This window comes from Panulirus ornatus, chromosome 1, assembly GCF_036320965.1.
Source record: "Panulirus ornatus isolate Po-2019 chromosome 1, ASM3632096v1, whole genome shotgun sequence".
Lineage (NCBI taxonomy): Eukaryota > Metazoa > Arthropoda > Malacostraca > Decapoda > Palinuridae > Panulirus > Panulirus ornatus.
In genome coordinates this window covers 59,394,495-59,414,527 of record NC_092224.1, presented here as the reverse complement: position 1 = coordinate 59,414,527, position 20,033 = coordinate 59,394,495, and positions in this window count along the sequence as shown.

Genomic DNA, 20,033 nt, shown 5'->3' with positions numbered 1-20,033 from the left:
TGTGTTATGAGCGTCCAAGGCGCCCAGAAATCGCAAATTGACCCACATTTTCTTGCTTCCAGACGAGAATTCGGTTTTTCACCCCCTCAGAAAGATAAGAGCCAATCATCTTGAAGCACAGGTGGAAGAAATACTGCGCCCAGAAACGAAAGTGCCAAAAATCAATGGCACTCTGGAAGGGTAGAGAAAGAACTTTGTTCCTTAAGATAGCCTGAGGCACTATGAGGCGGGTTGCTGGTGCGTACACCGTTGGAAACACTAGTCTTATCGACCAGATGTGCCACGATTTCACCTCGAGAACGCCACGTGTTTATATCTACAATAAACCATAGTCGTCTATCGCCTTTGAAAATATATGGAGGGGGAATATATGTGTGTGTGTATTAGTGCCGACGATCTTGAATGGATGTTAGGCGTAGTCTTTAGACAAAAAGGTTTGGAAGAAGGTGGAATTCCTGGTCAAGTCTTCGGGAGTCTCCATCCTCGCAGCCCAGGCTGGGCCCAGGGTGTTGGATTAATTCGTTGGTCGACCAAGGTGTTGGAAGCCGCAGCCCTTCAGGCCCACATAGCCCTACTCCGTGGTTGGTCTGGGGCTCTTTGTAGGCACTTGTCCAGTGCACTCTTGAACATTTCTGCTGTGCACCTTATGCTGTGTGTGATGGTATAGGTGGCAAGATGTTGAAGAATCTTGGGCCCCGAATGTATAACGTTTCTTTCTGTGCATTTGGCACCTTTGGATTTCAGAGGTAGTATTCCACGAAGTCTTTCCTGTCTTGTCATGGCGGTAGGATCTTAATTCCTCTTGTAAATTGGGAACCATACCTTCTAGGATTCGCTAGGTGTAGATTACACCTCTCCCGCCTGTGCTCTAGGGAGTATAGACTCAGATGTTTCAGCCGTTCCTGGTCATCTAATTCCTTTGTCACATTAATATTGGCTGTGGACGATCTCTAAACGCTTTCTAATTCGGCAGTTTCGCCCGCCATGTAGCATGATGTTAGAACACAACGATATTCAATTCGTGAGAGAATTTATCGACTTGAGTAATATAATCATTGATTTTCTTCTCTTGCCTTGAAGGTCCGTTAGATCCAGCCTGCCATACTAATGCGTAAGGCAACCGTTGTTTTGGTCGTTTTCGCTAAAGGTCAGGTCGTTAGACATTGGTACTCGGAGATCTTTCACATTATTCATCTGGTTGATGATAGCGTTTCTGTCTGTCCAGTATTTTGTGCTGTTTTTGATTTCTCCATTTTCCCCATACCGGCGGAGCTGAAAGTCGTCTCCATTAAAAAGATTGCCTTTCTTTGTTGCCCAATTAAAAACTTTGGATGTCGTGGAAATGGAATAGTTAAGGACGTTATATGGTATGAGGAGGGTTGATCGAGAGAGAAGTGGTAAGGAGTAGTAGAGGTGTGTGTGTGTGTGTGTGTGTGTGTGTGTGTTTGTGTGTGTGTGTGTGTGTGTGTGTGTGTGTGTGTGTGTGTGTGTGTGTGTACATACGTAGGAGTAAAGACATGGCACATATTTACAAGGCTAATAGACGGGGCAATACGAGTGTAGAACTCTCTTCCCGTAACACACACACACACACACACACACACACACACACACACAGTAATCACACATATAGGCATTACCGGTCTCCGCCTGCACGTACCGTGTCTGGGTTGTGTAATCGTCAGTGGACTAAAAGGAATATGATTTCAGCGAAGAATTTTTTTTTTTAACTCCAAAGGAGTCCATCCTTTACCGGGTGCTGATTGTAGCGCAGCCTGGAAGCAGGCGAAAAACAGTAAGATATTATGGGGGGGTGGGGGGGATGGTATTCCATGTGTGGCGAGGTGGCGATGGGAATGAATAAAGGGCAGACAGTGTGAATTGTGTGCATGTGTATATATGCATATGTCTGTGTGTGTATATATATGTGTACATTGAGATTTATGGGTATGTATATTTGCGTGTGGGGACGTGTATGTATATACATGTGTATGGGGGTGGGTTGGGCCATTTCTTTCGTCTGTTTCCTTGCGCTACCTCGCAAACGCGGGAGACAGCGACAAAGCAAGATAAATAAGTAAATATATTTTCTTTCTTTTAAACTATTCGCCATCTCCCGCGTTAGCGAGGTAGCGTTAGGAACAGAGGACTGGGCCTTTTTTGGAATATCCTCACCTGGCCCCCTCTGTTCCTTCTTTTGGAAAATTAAAAAAAAAAAAAAAAACTAGAGGGGAGGATTTCCAGCCCCCCGCTCCCTCCCCTTTTAGTCGCCTTCTACGACACGCAGGGAATACGTGGGAAGTATTCTTAATCCCCTATATATATATATATATATATATATATATATATATATATATATATATATATATATATCTTTCTTTCTTTCATACTATTCGCCATTTCCCGCATTAGTGAGGTAGCGTTAAGAACAGAGGACTGGGCCTTAGAGGGAATATCCTCACCTGGCCCCCTTCTCTGTTCCTTCTTTTGGAAAATTAAAAAAAAAAAACGAGAGGGGAGGATTTCCAGCCACCCGCTCCCTCCCCTTTTAGTCGCCTTCTACGACACGCAGGGAATACGTGGGAAGTATTCTTAATCCCCTATATATATATATATATATATATATATATATATATATATATATATATATATATATATATATATATTTATATAATAGTGTAGGTCAGGCGTGTCATTGAGTAAATGATGCGTGGACCAGGAAGGCAGTTCGTGCACCAAATTTGTTGACCTAATCTGGCCCGCTGTCTAATTGCTTGACTCACGTCAGGTGACGGAGTCGGGTCATTACACCCACGCCCTCAGTAATGAAAGACCATGTTGTAAAACGATCATATTTGCTGTGATTTCTAAGGCGTACCCTATTTCAGCTTTCCCCATCTCCTCGTGTGTGTGTGTATATATTTCTTTCTTTCTTTCATACTATTCGCCATTTCCCGCGTTAGCGAGGTAGCGTTAAGAACAGAGGACTGGGCCTCTGAGGGAATATCCTCATCTGGCCCCCTTCTCTGTTCCTTCTTTGGGAAAAAAAAGATAAACAAAAAAAAAAACAAGAGGGGAGGATTTCCAGCCCCCCGCTCCCTTCCCTTTTAGTCGCCTTCTGCGACACACAGGGAATACGTGGGAAGTATTCTTTCTCCCCTATCCCCAGGGATATATATATATATATATATATATATATATATATGTGTGTGTGTGTGTGTGTGTGTGTGTGTGTGTGTGTGTGTGTGTGTGGTGACGGGGTCAGCCATGCGCTACAGCCAGACGAGGCTTTTCTATCACAGTTGGTGTAGGAGGATTGATCGATCATGTACGTAGATCAAAGTTGAGTGTGCCATGCTGCTGCTGCTGCTGCTGCTGCTGCTGTTGCTTCTCACTCACTCACTCTCTCTCTCTCTCTCTCTCTCTCTCTCTCTCTCTCTCTCTCTCTCTCTCTCTCTCTCTCTCTCTCTCTCATTGAGAAATTGTTGTCTATAAATAAGTAAGGGACTTCATTCATGTGTAGCAGGTGGCGCTTGGCCGCCCCCCCCCCTCCCCTCAGCCCACCCGCAACATCCGAACCTGCTTGACCTCTACTTGACCTCTCTGGCAAGTCTCCCCTCAGCATATCAGGTCAGAGCAGCATTCCACAGACGGCCGAAGACACTTTTCCCTCGTTATGTGACCTGCACTTCACTGACTGAGGCCCAGTCCTTGGCCCATTTGTGGACTTTGTATCCTCTTCTGCGCCACTGCCCCACAGGATGGCTGGGCAATGCACAATATGTTTACATCGCTAAATTCAGCTCAGCACAACGGAGACGCCCAGAGACACCGTAGCGCACTACAGATACCAATAGATTGATCGTGAATATATTGCTTCATACGCAACTTCGTCAAATAATGTCCCAAAAGGCCCGGGATCTTGACCAGTGAGAGGATGACGCACAGTCCGTTTTCTCTTCAGCAACGAGGATGATACTGAGGGAGGGGAAGAACAGCCAACAATTAGACCGCTCTAGACGGACGTGCTCGCCCACGCCCATGGCCGGATCAACTGACCCGGGATCAGTAACCTTTGACACCCTGACCCCCAACACTTCAGCGGGGTCGAGTTGCGTCAATATGAAATCCATCTATTGAGACAGATGATATCATCGTCTGTTAACAGTGTTATGATATCAACAGAGAACAACAACAAGGATATTCTTGCACATGCGAGATATTCTTCACCCTCCGGACAAGAACAACGGTCAGAACATTGTAACTTGTTCCCTCCACCTCGAAGCTTTGGAGCTCTTTACCCTCTCATGTCTTTCCCAATAACTATGACCTGGCACACTTTAAAAGACGAATCGTTCACTCCCTCAAAAATTCGTGAATACTTTCTCCTTGTCTTTTCTTTTTCCGTTTCATAATTCTCTCTACATACTTCAGTTAAGACCCGGCCTTGATGTGGACTTCTGTCTCTGACTGGAGCTTTCAATATAGAATTTCATCAGTCTAGCCATGTACAACTTCGCTCCTCTCATTATCAAAAGGATTGTGAGCCATGTTAGTCAGCATAGGTCCCCTCCATGCTCGTGGTGCAACCACCACAGTGAAGACACAGAACATTTACTACTCGGTTCTCCCGCTCTATCCCCACACATAGACACACTCACAACATCACTACACATAATGACTTGTGGTCCCTGCTGCTGCACGTAGTTCCCAGGCTCTATGGGAACTCCACAGAAGTCCGAAGGGGAACCTGGAACAGAAGTATGTATATAGAAAGAGGTACAGATAGGTGGATAGATAGGATGATTGATAGACAGATGTAAGTGTTAGAGGATCCCACCTGCATGTTGTAACACTACGGGTAATGTGTCATCTTCATCCAGGTTGTATATCATCGTCGCCGTCGTTGAGGACTTTCTTGCCCCAAAGGAGCCCACCTTATCTTGCTCCTGCGTGGAGTGCAGCCTTAAAGCTGCTGGACCAAAGGGGTCCTAGGGCTTGTTAATGATTATATATATATATATATATATATATATATATATATATATATATATATATATATATATATATGAACAAAATGCATATGGACGCGCACTTTCATAGAAGATACAAACCTCCAACAGCCAGGATCGAACCCGGGACCCCTGTGCAACAGGCGGGAGCGCTACCGCTAAGCTATGATCGCCCCTAATAGGGAAATGACTATTCGAATACTATGTACTCGAATACCCTTTGTCTCACGTGAGACGAAGGGTATTCGGGTAGATAGTATTCGAGCGCCACGTTACGACCCCTGAGCATGACGATTCGAACCTTGGGTTAGAGTGGCCTGTCCTTTTATTCTTCGAGTGTCAAGTTAGAGGTCACGCCATCGTGGTCATTGGTCGTTCCGTCGTACTCAAGGGTCGTCGCAATGTTGACCTGCGTAAGAGGTTGAGATCACAAGGTGTGGAAAGCATATGACGCTCACTAGTACATTCTGGGCAGCTCCTCACCGCCAACACCCTCCTCCACTCCTTAACACTCCTCCAGTATGTATTCGCCAGTGTGTATGGGCTGACGATGGCCTTTGATATTCAGTTCCTTACATGGCCGATATTATTTTCATATCGCTGTTTATACTTCTTCCTACACTCTCTCTCTCTCTCTCTCTCTCTCTCTCTCTCTCTCTCTCTCTCTCTCTCTCTCTCTCTCTCTCTCTCTCTCCAGGCAGGTCAGCAGTAGATGGTAGGTAGGCAATCAGTCACCGACCAGGGAGGCACTAATGCTACCGGTGCTTCCTGCTTGGGTGTTGGGAGGGTTAAGTGACGGCCGCGCTCGAGTCAGCAGTGGCTGTCAAGTTTCACTCCTCTGGCCCGGATATTGAAACTGTCTCTTAAGCTTTCTGCCGCACTCCACACGCGGGCAGCTGGCCTTCAGCTCACAACCATCACCTCTCAGAGTCTGTCAAGACGCACTACCTCACAGGACACGTTCGTCGTACCTCTCTGTTGCCCTGTGAGTGAGCGTTACGCGCAAGTCCTGTCTTGTCATAAGTGCTCGTGAGTTTCTCTCTCTCTCTCTCTCTCTCTCTCTCTCTCTCTCTCTCTCTCTCTCTCTCTCTCTCTCTCTCTCTCTCGTATTCAAGTCAGTAAACAAGTCAGTAATGATAAGTAAAAGAGTAAGAAATCACTCCCCCTCTCAGCGTCCCTGCCTAGTCTGCATAATCGCTGGGAGAGGTGAGGAGGGGAGAGAGGGTAGGAGACGGAGGAGGAGGAGGAAGAAGTGGGTGGGGGGAGGATCGTTGTCGCTGACATGATCAAAAATTAGATTACATTAACGTCACGTGGTGCAGGGCCCACCAGGCCTTCTTTACCGCGATGAATCATTATACACAACCCGACCCGGTATTTTTAGCGGTGTAATGATTACGTTCATGTGCCCAACTTTTCTGTTGCACTTCATATAGGTCGTATCCTCTAGTGGGATTGATATACAATGTTAAGGTAGATTCCTTTTTTTTTACTATCTTTAATGTAGCGACTAGCTTTATTATTATTATTATTATTATTGTTATTATTATTATTATTATTATTATTATTATTATTATTATTATTATTGTTATTGTTTTATATATATATATATATATATATATATATATATATATATATATATATATATATATATATATATATGAATGTGACTATTAAGATGGTGTTTACGAGCGGACATAAATAATATACAATTTCACAATGGTTGCCAATGTTTTAGAACTGAGTGTACGTATATATATATATATATATATATATATATATATATATATATATATATATATATATATATATATATATATATATACGTAAATTATATGGGAGGGTATTGATTGAGAGGGTGAAGGCATGTACAGAGCATCAGATTGGGGAAGAGCAGTGTGGTTTCAGAAGTGGTAGAGGATGTGTGGATCAGGTGTTTGCTTTGAAGAATGTATGTGAGAAATACTTAGAAAAGCAAATGGATTTGTATGTAGCATTTATGGATCTGGAGAAGGCATATGATAGAGTTGATAGAGATGCTCTGTGGAAGGTATTAAGAATATTATATGGTGTGGGAGGAAAGTTGTTAGAAGCAGTGAAAAGTTTTTATCGAGGATGTAAGGCATGTGTACGTGTAGGAAGAGAGGAAAGTGATTGGTTCTCAGTGAATGTAGGTTTTTGGCAGGGGTGTGTGATGTCTCCATGGTTGTTTAATTTGTTTATGGATGGGGTTGTTAGGGAGGTAAATGCAAGAGTTTTGGAAAGAGGGGCAAGTATGAAGTCTGTTGGGGATGAGAGAGCTTGGGAAGTGAGTCAGTTGTTGTTCGCTGATGATACAGCGCTGGTGGCTGATTCATGTGAGAAACTGCAGAAGCTGGTGACTGAGTTTGGTAAAGTGTGTGGAAGAAGAAAGTTAAGAGTAAATGTGAATAAGAGCAAGGTTATTAGGTACAGTAGGGTTGAGGGTCAAGTCAATTGGGAGGTGAGTTTGAATGGAGAAAAACTGGAGGAAGTGAAGTGTTTTAGATATCTGGGAGTGGATCTGGCAGCGGATGGAACCATGGAAGCGGAAGTGGATCATAGGGTGGGGGAGGGGGCGAAAATTCTGGGAGCCTTGAAGAATGTGTGGAAGTCGAGAACATTATCTCGGAAAGCAAAAATGGGTATGTTTGAAGGAATAGTGGTTCCAACAATGTTGTATGGTTGCGAGGCGTGGGCTATGGATAGAGTTGTGCGTAGGAGGATGGATGTGCTGGAAATGAGATGTTTGAGGACAATGTGTGGTGTGAGGTGGTTTGATCGAGTGAGTAACGTAAGGGTAAGAGAGATGTGTGGAAATAAGAAGAGCGTGGTTTAGAGAGCAGAAGAGGGTGTTTTGAAGTGGTTTGGGCACATGGAGAGAATGAGTGAGGAAAGATTGACCAAGAGGATATATGTGTCGGAGGTGGAGGGAACGAGGAGAAGAGGGAGACCAAATTGGAGGTGGAAAGATGGAGTGAAAAAGATTTTGTGTGATAGGGGCCTGAGCATGCAGGAGGGTGAAAGGAGGGCAAGGAATAGAGTGAATTGGAGCGATGTGGTATACCGGGGTTGACGTGCTGTCAGTGGATTGAATCAAGGCATGTGAAGCGTCTGGGGTAAACCATGGAAAGCTGTGTAGGTATGTATATTTGCGTGTGTGGACGTATGTATATACATGTGTATGGGGGGGGGGGGGGGGGGCCATTTCTTTCGTCTGTTTCCTTGTGCTACCTCGCAAACGCGGGAGACAGCGACAAAGTATAAAAATATATATATATATATATATATATATATATATATATATATATATATATATATATATATGATATTTTTTTCCTCACTGCCAACAGGAAGAATATGACAAGAAAATTCATCAAGGGGCGTTTTCATTTGATAATTACCTGCTGGTTTTGATTACATGAGCCAAATATGGATTTAATTACCTTGGTCATGCCAGTGCCTTACTCGCTTAGTGGAGCCATTGTGTGTGTGGGTTGGGGGGGGGGGGAGCTTTTAATAGCCAGTTGTAGGCGTCTGTTCGTCTGTGCGTGCGTGGAACAGACCTTGTCTGTATGTAAGCCTTGGGGGTGGGTGTGATCTGAGGGTGTTATGCTTTGTGTCACTTATCTTAGTACGTGTGTAACTGTCTTTTAATACGTATGCATGCGAGTGGCTGGTGTTCGTTAGTCTTGGTTCGTGACGTCCTTATCTATGCGTGTGCGTGTGTGGTTGTTATCCGCTCATTGCGGGTGTCTGAAGCTCTGTATGTCGAAGACCAACCCATGGTGTAATTAGATCCCTTCCAGAACAAACGCCACACTAGAACGAACATGTGGTAAAAGATCAGACCCACAAGAACAGTGGAGTTCCTTCGTACACAGGCGCCTCCTGCTCCATCCTAAAGTACGACACCCATCTCCTCTCCTCCTCCTCCTCCTCCTGCAGCAGCATGAGTCGCGATGGTTCCAAGAACTGCTTCATCACAGCGACCCTTGCTCATTAGGCTGGAGGCCTGGGGGAGGAGCCCATCCGCCCGGCGGATGTCTCTTGAGTTGTGGTTCCTCGTCCTGGGGGGGGGCACCAAGGGCCATATATGCAGCGAGGGCGTGTATGGCCCAGGAATTATCTGGAACACCTGAAGAAGCTCTTCAAGGCTTTTCGTTTGGTTGACGTTAACGGCCGTCATGACCCAAGGGCTTGTATATGAGCCAAAAGCCCAAATACTCAACCAAACCAGTCAACCTACCAGGCACCCGTCTGTACCAAAGGAGGTGATGCAACTCGGGTCGCCATCCATTGTCTTCCCTGAAACCCAGAATGTGTCCTGCTGTAACAAAAACACCAAAATACTAATCGTGCAACCCTGATACAAGAAGAGGGAATAGTCATAGTGGGAAAGAGATACGATTGTCGTGTGATATGGGGTGATAGAATCCTTGAGCTCAGCTCTGTCAGTTAAGTGAATGGTTCTTATGGGAAGGTCGCATAACCTTTTGCCCTTCCTTTGGTCACAGGAGATGAGCGTTTTTAATCCTTGTGAGACTGTGAGGAATGCAATCACTCATTGTATGGATCTGAACCATCTAAGCTAATTGTGAATGGCTTGTTCCTTTTCCTTAATATAATCATTTGTAATTTTACTTGATGTGGTGTCTTTCATCTTATTGTATCATATTTTTTTCATTTATGATTTATCTCAGTTCTTATTTGGGATATCATTATCACCATCATGATAGTCATCACCGCCGTCAATATAGTTATCACCATCACAGCCATCCTCACCACTCTGATTATCACCGTCATCATAATCATCACAATTATCTTATCACCATCATAGATATGACCGCCATGTCAGGCAACACCATCATGATCACCGTCACAACTAATGTCTTCATCCAACCGTCGTAATCATCACCACCATCAGAACCTTCACGGCCATCACCATCATCGCATCCATCACTATCACTATCATCACATCCATCACCATCTTGGTCCTGTGTCATTAGAACCTTCACGGCCATCACCATCATCGCATCTATCACTATCACTGTCATCACATCCATCACCATCTTGGTCCTGTGTCATTAGAACCTTCACGGCCATCACCATCATCACAGCCGTCACTATCACTACCATCACAGCCTGATATCACCATCTTGGTCCTCTGTCATCAGAACCCTCACGGCCATCACCATCATCGCATCCATCACTATCACTATCATCACAGCCTGATATCACCATCTTGGTCCTCTGTCATCAGAACCCTCACGCCCATCACCATCATCGCATCCATCACTATCATCACAGCCATCTCGCCATCTTGGTCATGTGTTTAGGAACACAAAGCCTCCAATCACACGGCTTCTCCTGGGAGGTAAGGGTGTTCAGACACGATCGTTCATTTTGAACTGGGACGGTGTGAACATGAACTGTGTGCTGCGAATTTGGATCGGGTGAGCTAGTGAAACGTACTTGAGTAACGGAGGACAAGAGTTATGGGATGAATTGTACAAAATAAATCGATGCCAGTAACTGGTTTAACTCCACGATAGCATCGGCTTTTTGGCTCAGGTGGAGGAGTGGATGAGGCAGTGAGAGGCAAGAACACTGGGAGGAACAGCAGGACCTCTTGGTGGAGAAGAAAAATGTCTTCATTGTTAAGAGATTGACAGACACGGGGTCTCTGGTGGAATAGGAAGGCCTCTGATGGAAGAATATGGTCTTCAGTAGTACAAAACTATCTTAGAGAGCAGAAGAGGATCTTTGGGTGGAAAAGGACGGTCATGGATGGAAGAGAAAGTCCTCTAGAGGCTAAAAGAGAGAGTAGAATGGTGCCAAAGTGTCTTCTGTTGCAGGAAAAGAATCCTTGGTGGAGCAGAAGGGTTTGGGATGGAAGAGGGGTGTCTCTGTTGAAGGGTAGAAGAGTGTCCTAGGAGGAGTAAGAAGTCTTCGGTTTACTGCGGGGATCTCCGTTGTAGTGAACTTGGTAGGCTGTAGAAGGGTAGAGAGAGAGTAGAGGTGCTGGATCTTAGACAGAACAGGGCTATCTTAACGGCGGGACAGGAGCTGACTGAAGGACAGGAGAGATCTGGGACAGAAAGAAGGTATTGGTAGGAAGAGGGAAAATCAAAGAGGAAAAATCTCAGGGGTGGAAAAGGGGGGATCTGGAGTGGAAGAGGAGGAGTCTTGTCGTTGGCAAAGGGTCTGAAGTGGAAAATGAGGGCTGAAGTGGAAGGGAAGCGCGTCTAAGTTTGCAACATTCGATGTTATAATTATCTGGCCACTAGGCTCTGTCAGAACCACTTTCTGACCTCTGTAATCGTTTTGCGCCACCTTTCACGTTACGAGCATGGGATGCATAGGCAAGTAGTCGCTATTAATGACAAAAGAACCAAGATTAGATTGGCTGGAAGATGGTTGCATTAGGATGATCTGGGTAGAAGAGGAGCACCTGGAGTTAAAGAGGAGGATCCTGAGGAGAAGAGAAAGAAGCGTTGAGCCAAAGAGGAGGAATTAGGTGGAAGTGCATGACTTGAGATTGAAGGTGAAGGTTAGGAGTGGAAGATACGGAGGTTTTGAGTAGAATAGGAGGATCTGAGACATAAGGAGAGGATCTGGGACATAAGAGAATGGGTCTGAGAGGAAAGGGATGACACTCTCTCTCTCTCTCTCTCTCTCTCTCTCTCTCTCTCTCTCTCTCTCTCTCTCTCTCTCTCTCTCTCTCTCTGTCTCGTCATGTGCGTCTATATTACCCGTTGTTTTCCCCCATGACCTCACGAACCAGGTCTTGGGGACTTTATCTTCCTGTGCTGTCCTCAATGCCAGCGGCGCCGCAAGAGAAATGTGCTCATATATCTATGGATTCAGACGAAGCACTTCAGATTGAATGATATTTAGTGGTGGTGGTTAATTCGTTCCCTCCATGAGGTATATAAATTTAAATGTAAAAAGTTTTAGTTCAGTATATTGAAAGTAATACTTGTGATCTTGAGCCAGAGACGACTCAAAGTATTTGGATGGTGTTATCTTGTTAGGAAGACACCTTGCACGCCCAGCCGTTCATTTGGCAGCGGTGCAGCTTCATGCCAGAGCCCAGTAAGTGCACATGAACACTGTACATTCACGCTTTGGCTTATCATTACTCCGTCTGAAGCAAAGAGGAAGCACCTAAAATCAAATGGTTGAATGTAATAAGGCACTTAAAAGATGGCCTTTTTTAGGAGGTATTGCACAAAATGGGGAAAAAATAGTTGTCTTGAAGTGGAATAATGAAAAAACTCATTATTAAGGATATGGTGGTAACGAAATATACTTTGATAATGTTACTAAGATGCAGTGGAGGACTTGTCATCTCATAGGTCCTACGTTACATTTGATATTGAACCTTCGAAAAACTCACAGAACAGATTATGTTCTTGGGTTAGTATGGCCTCCAATGATAAGGGAGATCTATGAACAAACAGTGTGGTGCATAAATGAGTGGCAACAGCTGAGGTATCATGTATCCAATTCCTTCTCACTTCTACCAAGAATGTATAAGTGTTCACCTTCATTTTTCTGTGGGGACAGAGAGGCTTGCCTGTGGACTGTATGGTCATGAGGCACACTCTCCCGCTAAATGCAGTGTGCAATAAGAGGACAGCGGCTGGTGGTATCAGTACAGTAACTGGCCAAAATAACCTCCTCACAACTTCGGTCTCTCGTGTTATGGTAACGAACCACAGCCGAGGGATTTTAGATCCAGCTTCAGCACAAATGTTACCTTGTAACATTCAGCAACGGCAGACACACCGACTACGCCAGCGTCAGGCCAGCCAGGAGGTAAGGTCTCAGCACCTCAAGATGTAGATCAAGATGAAACTTCTGGCACCTCTTCAGCACCACCTGTTCCAGCCCCCAAACTTCTTAGCTTACTTCCACATGACTCACTTCATTGGCTGCACCTCAACTACCAACTACCTGCTGTCTCTGAACTATCTGATTCAAATCCATTTGAAAGGTTCAGTCACTCCATCGTTTGCTCCTGTCAGAACATCGGGTTGAGTTCGTAAATCAATGGTGCGGTCGAAGACCCGAGGATTCTTGTGTTTTTTTTCGTCACTTTTGTGTTAAGATTCGTGGTACCTGGGGATAGGGCAGCGTACACGACTTACACAAGCGCAAGAAGCCTGGGGCCAAGATATGTTGCCGAGTGCTAACGTGGTCTGGCTAGTTAGAACCAAGTCAAATCAAGCTACGCTTAAATAGATCTGTCAGGAAGCATTGAGTATGATGAAGGTTTCTTGATGGTAAGCCCAACATCACACCAGCTCATACTTTATCACTGTCTTCACGTTTTATGTCCAAATTGAGTCATATTTATATATGAAGTGACAGATGAAGAGAATTGGGAAATGTTAGTGAATGAGTGTTGAAGATTTAAAAAAGGGTCGAATACTATCAAGGGTAAAGATTGATAACCACTAAGGAGACTCATTTCAAACTTTGACCCTCACCAGATATTTTTCATTCAGTGGACAAGAATTATGCAGTAATGTAAAACCAAATTCGATGGCATATTCAGAAGAAGTATTTTTGTTATTAGATTTTGCATTTATGGTGAAATATTAAGGAAGAATGCTGACCGTGGAATGATGACTGTCAGGGGAATAGTACAGGGATCATGCTGCATGCGAGTTAATACAATGCATCCACTGCCATCAGGATCTACACGTGATGTAGGGGGATGCCCTCGTCTGTAAGACCTCAAGGGAACAGTCAAATTAGCGAATGTGATTGGCTGGTTGGCTGGCCACCAGGGGGGACTTTTAGACCCGCCTTTCAAAGCAGCCCATCTGTTCCTAATAGGCCACTTACGTTTGCTGACAACTTATGAATCTGGAGATATCAGCGAAGATCTCGTACTGCCCGCATCGATGCACTGAAGCAATAGGCTTGACGGAATAGGTTTCAGAAGGCTGGAAGTGTGTTCAGTAGTTCTTGGACTCGAGAGCTATGCCATACAAGACTCGGGGGCGTGGTGCTGGAAGGCTCTGCCACTCGCGTTCAAAAGACCGCAGTAGCATCTCGCTGGTACAACGCCTTGTGCACGTTATCCAATCTTAATCTGTTGGAAAGCAGACTTGGGGAACGGTATTGACTGCAGAGGCTCACATCCGTTTCAAGGACCAGGGGATAACAGCTCTACTTCTTACAGAAAAATGCGAAGGATTAGTGTAAGAAAAAGAGTTTATCATGTAAAATGGAAACTTGCTTAGTCCTACTTGTGGATATTTTGCTCTGGCGTAGACTAGGAAACGTGTTGTGATGGTCGAGGTTCGTCAGTTTGTGTTATATGTAACAACTTTACAGGCCTTCAATATATTCTATTCATGCTTCCATGGCGAAGCGAACTGTTGGCATATGGCTGTTAGCTGTCAATCCGTGTGTTCTTGTGTGTGTGTGTATGTGTGTGTCATCGCAACAGAGTGTAACGTTATTACAACCTGCGATTTGTATGTGCGATGACTTTGTAATCATTTTGTATTAATATTTGTAATTGCTGTTTGCGATTAGTATATGTGATTAATATTTGTGTTACCCCGTCGGGTTACCCCTGTCACTGCATATGTATCATGGCTTCCCTCCTGTATGTACACACACACACACACACACACCAGCCAGAGCCAGGTGATCATCTGCTCTTACAATTATCAGTGGATTAAAATGGGACCAGGCAGGTTAGTCTTCATATACCAGAGAGATTTATTGGTTGTTATGCGAGGGTAGGAGTGATTTTTCACAAAAATGTCATGTGTCAAACTTAGTTGTTTTTGTTGTTGTTATTATTATTATTATTATTATTGTTATTATTATTATTATTATTATTATTATTATTATTATTGTTATTGTTATTATTATTATGATTATTATTATTATTATTATTATTATTACTATTGTTATTGTTATTATTATTATGATTATTATTATTATTATTATTATTATTATTATTATTATTATTATTATTATTACTACTACTACTACTACTACTACTACTACTACTACTATTACTACTACTATTACTTTTACTACTATTACTACTACTTCTACCACCACTAATGTAGTCGTTTTCTATCACAGTCATTATTGCTTTGATTTGGAACTTTGCTCATTTATTACATGCATTTATTGACGATGTGTACGTCAAACTTTGAAGGTTATATATGATTTATTTGGTCTTATTTTGTATAATCTCACGGATGTTGTCGCACAAAACTGAAATCTTGGAAAAAAAAATGTCGTGATCCTATCAATAATATTTCAGATTTCAAAAGTTTATTCCAGAATATTTGTGAGGTTGGAAATACTCTTGTGAGCTTGTCATGACTCGAGTAGAATTTGTAAAAAATAGAAGAAAATCTTTGCCGTCGGCATTGTCTTCTTCCTTCTCCTCCTCCTCCTCCTCCTCCTCCTCCTCCTGCTCTTCTTCTTCTTCTTCTTCTTCTTCTTCTTCTTCTTCTTCTTCTTCTTCTCCTTCTTATTCTTATTCTACTCCTTCTCCTTCTTCTTCTTCCTCTTCTTCTCCTCCTCCTTCTTCTTCTTCTCCTCCTTCTTCTCCTCCTTCTTCTTCTTCATCCTCTTCTTCTTATTATTATTATTATTATTATTATTATTATTATTATTATCATTATTATTATTATTATTATTATTATTATCATCATTATTATTATTATTATTATTATTAATCATAAACTGGAAGTGTCTTCGTCTTCTTTTATTTTTTTAAAGATTTTACCACATTACTCTCCATCATTGATCTCGAGGAACCGTTCCCACAATACACTTACCATTAACCAGTGGATCAGTGGCACACGAGATGATGACGACGGCTTAAGCCACCACCCTCGAGACAGAGTGGTTGGTCGAGTATTGGCAGCATGACCACGCCCTGTGACTAGGGCCGTTCATGTGCTAAAGAATGGTACATTGCCTTAAGAAACCGTCGACACACCGTCCACGTTGGTGGAGGAAGTTAGAAAGGAGGGAGAGAGGGAGGGATTTCCGGCGTGGCTGTTGCGAAATGATTGGGGAATGAGGTATGGAAATATGACGCTTTCAGAAGTGATATGTGAGATAAAGCGAATCTTTCCCCGCCTTACATTACTGAACCCATCTTCCATATTCCCAGCAGCTACCTTTCCGATGCAGTATTGACCCGAAAAATGAAAAGAATACGATAACACCATTTTGCAGTTCATCCGCCGTGTTCCAGGCTCCGCATTTGATCTTTGGTACAACCCTCATTCCATATCAGCATTATTTTGCTAATTATTTGGGCTAATTGAATGACAGGACGCTGTCGATATCAACGAAAAACAGGAAACTGTTTAATAGACAGATGAACCAAAATGTAAACCTAAACAGTGCACTTTAATGTACTGTGTAGAAGAGCGCCATGGTCTAAGTTAGAGTTATAGACCAGGAACATTAGTGGAATACAGCAGGAGACAAATAGCTTATATAATATGTCTTACGCTGAACGTAACCTCATTGTTTTTTTTTTTAATTAAACAGCCCGTTTTCCTCCTTTCCTGTTTGTCTGCTTCTCGATAAATGAAGCAAATCTGTGCCTATTGTAATATCAGTTTAGAATATTTCATATAAGCATAAAAATGGAAACGCGTTCATCAGATAATGTGGTTGGATACAGGAAAAGTAGACACATCCACAAATGAACTGACGCCAGGCAAGTAAATGGTAACGTAACAATGCTCTTTAAAGCTCTTGTATTGTCATTGGTAATGTTACAGGAGGATTTCAGGTTGGAAGAGACATAAGCCAGCTTTGACCAGTGTTCATGATGTATGCCATAGTTCGAGAACTTCGTAATCCACCACGAAAATTACCAAAAATTCGTAAGGAATCCAAATCATAGAATATTTAAAATCTAAAGGTATGGTGATGATACGGTTATACAGTTAGAAAAACGACGTTAGAATGAATAACATGGTATTATGGGATAGAAGCACGTTAAATGTTAAACAGCAAAAACTGAAATATTTAGGTCAAAGCTTTGGAGTAACGGAAATAACTGACCTTCACACTTGCTCACAACAGTACAAACCATTTCATTTTTTTACGCCGTTGTTTTGACGTAAACACGAGTTTCAGGAAACTTATGCACAGGTAAAGATATATTTTGGTTGGTATATAGTCGTATACGTATATATATATATATATATATATATATATATATATATATATATATATATATATATATGTATATATATATATATGTATATATATATATATATATATATATGTATATATATATATGTATATATATATATGTATATATATATATATGTATATATATATATATATATATATATATATATATATATATATATATATATATATATATATATATATATATACAGCGCTGGTGGCTGATTCATGTGAGAAACTGCAGAAGCTGGTGACTGAGTTTGGTAAAGTGTGTGAAAGAAGAAAGTTAAGAGTAAATGTGAATAAGAGCAAGGTTATTAGGTACAGTAGGGTTGAGGGTCAAGTCAATTGGGAGGTGAGTTTGAATGGAGAAAAACTGGAGGAAGTGAAGTGTTTTAGATATCTGGGAGTGGATCTGGCAGCGGATGGAACCATGGAAGCGGAAGTGGATCATAGGGTGGGAGAGGGGGCGAAAATCCTGGGAGCCTTGAAGAATGTGTGGAAGTCGAGAACATTATCGCGGAAAGCAAAAATGGGTATGTTTGAAGGAATAGTGGTTCCAACAATGTTGTATGGTTGCGAGGCGTGGGCTATGGATAGAGTTGTGCGCAGGAGGATGGATGTGCTGGAAATGAGATGTTTGAGGACAATGTGTGGTGTGAGGTGGTTTGATCGAGTAAGTAACGTAAGGGTAAGAGAGATGTGTGGAAATAAAAAGAGCGTGGTTGAGAGAGCAGAAGAGGGTGTTTTGAAATGGTTTGGGCACATGGAGAGAATGAGTGAGGAAAGATTGACCAAGAGGATATATGTGTCGGAGATGGAGGGAACGAGGAGAAGAGGGAGACCAAATTGGAGGTGGAAAGATGGAGTGAAAAAGATTTTGTGTGATCGGGGCCTGAACATGCAGGAGGGTGAAAGGAGGGCAAGGAATAGAGTGAATTGGAGCGATGTGGTATACCGGGGTTGACGTGCTGTCAGTGGATTGAATCAAGGCATGTGAAGCGTCTGGGGTAAACCATGGGAAGCTGCGTAGGTATGTATATTTGCGTGTGTGGACGTATGTATATACATGTGTATGGTGGTGGGTTGGGCCATTTCTTTCGTCTGTTTCCTTGCGCTACCTCGCAAACGCGGGAGACAGCGACAAAGCAAAAAGAAAAAATGAATATATAATGTGTGTGTGTGTATGTGTGTGTGTGTGTGTGTGTGTGTGTGTGTGAAGGTGAAATCGCATTTCATTAGGAGTTTGTATACTCTTATTCAACTTATAATTTTTCTATTCATGTGGCAGAACGTGTTTCATTGAGACGATCCACCTCATCAGGCGCCAGTAGCTAATAGTTATTCAAATCCCAACATCACAACAGATGTGCCGTCTAGCGTCTACCATCATCGTACACAGCACACTACCCTGACCAACGTAGACCGCTAGAGGGAGAGCAGGGAGTGCCTTGTGGTTAAGGGAGGTTGAGTGGCGGAGGTTGACCCCGAGTTGCTAGATGTGTCTTGGATTAATTTTATTAAGCTTTCGCTTCTTGTTAATTCTCTCATAATGATTTGGTTGATGATTTAGGATGGACTTAAAAGTTACCTGAGGGCAAGTTGAAGTTCTTAGTATTAGTAATTAGGACAGAGTCAGTGACGTTACGGGCAGGATAATCAACAGAAGGGTATAAAATAACTGGATTTTTAAGGTCTACAGAGTGATGTTTTCATGATAGTTTTTAGCAATCACATTTTTAACAACAGACACTCAACACCTTCACAGTGAAGCAAAACTCCCCCCAATACAGTCCCACCTCAACATGATCGGCGCTTTATTCTGTGCAAAAGCTCAAAATTCCTCTCTAAACCAAAACGCACTTAACTAACAACCAAGTAGAAGTGAAAAGCTTACCCCTGCCTCACACTGCAGTATCCTCTCCTTACAGATCCTCCAACACTCACCAAACGTAACACTTACACTGACGAAACAAATACACCACTGACGAAACATATACACCACTGACGAAACATATACGCCACTGACGAAACATATACACCGTGAAATAACTCGGCAAGCACAAGACAGCCGACTTACCCACTCCGTCTTCAGCTCCCACCCACCAGATATACAAACACCCATCAGAAGCCACACTCTCCAGACAAACACGAGTCACGCTTTTTCTCTCCGCTTCGGGCATCACCCTTCACTGTAACACTAAACACCCCGTTTCATCATTGCCCAAAACCCTTCATGACAACGGAGCAAGTACCATAACGAAGACACCAGGCACCTAATGCTAAGTTGCCCTGCACTCTCTGTACACTAATGTAAACACATCACAACATTTGATTACCTGTGATCCCAACCGGGGGACGTGGCCAGCTTCCTGAGTGCTGTAGGATTCTCACAAGGGTAGAAGGAGCTCCTGGGGCAGGAAAAAGTGTGTGTGTGTATATATATATATATATATATATATATATATATATGTATATATATATATATATATATATATATATATATATATATATATATATATTTATATATATATATATATACACACACACGTATGTATATGTATATTTCTTTTTTCAAGATATTAGACTCTGTAAAGGGATCTTCAGTGCTAATCTTGCAGAAGGTAAGGTTCCGCCAAGGTAAAATATTTCTTTTCATCAGTTATGATACTTATATAAAATGTTAAGTGATAACCAATAATTTGGATAGATTATTTTCTGGAATATTTAGTATTTTGGTGTATGATATTTCCTGAATGAAAAAATTGTCGTGGAAAAAACATTTAACCGGAT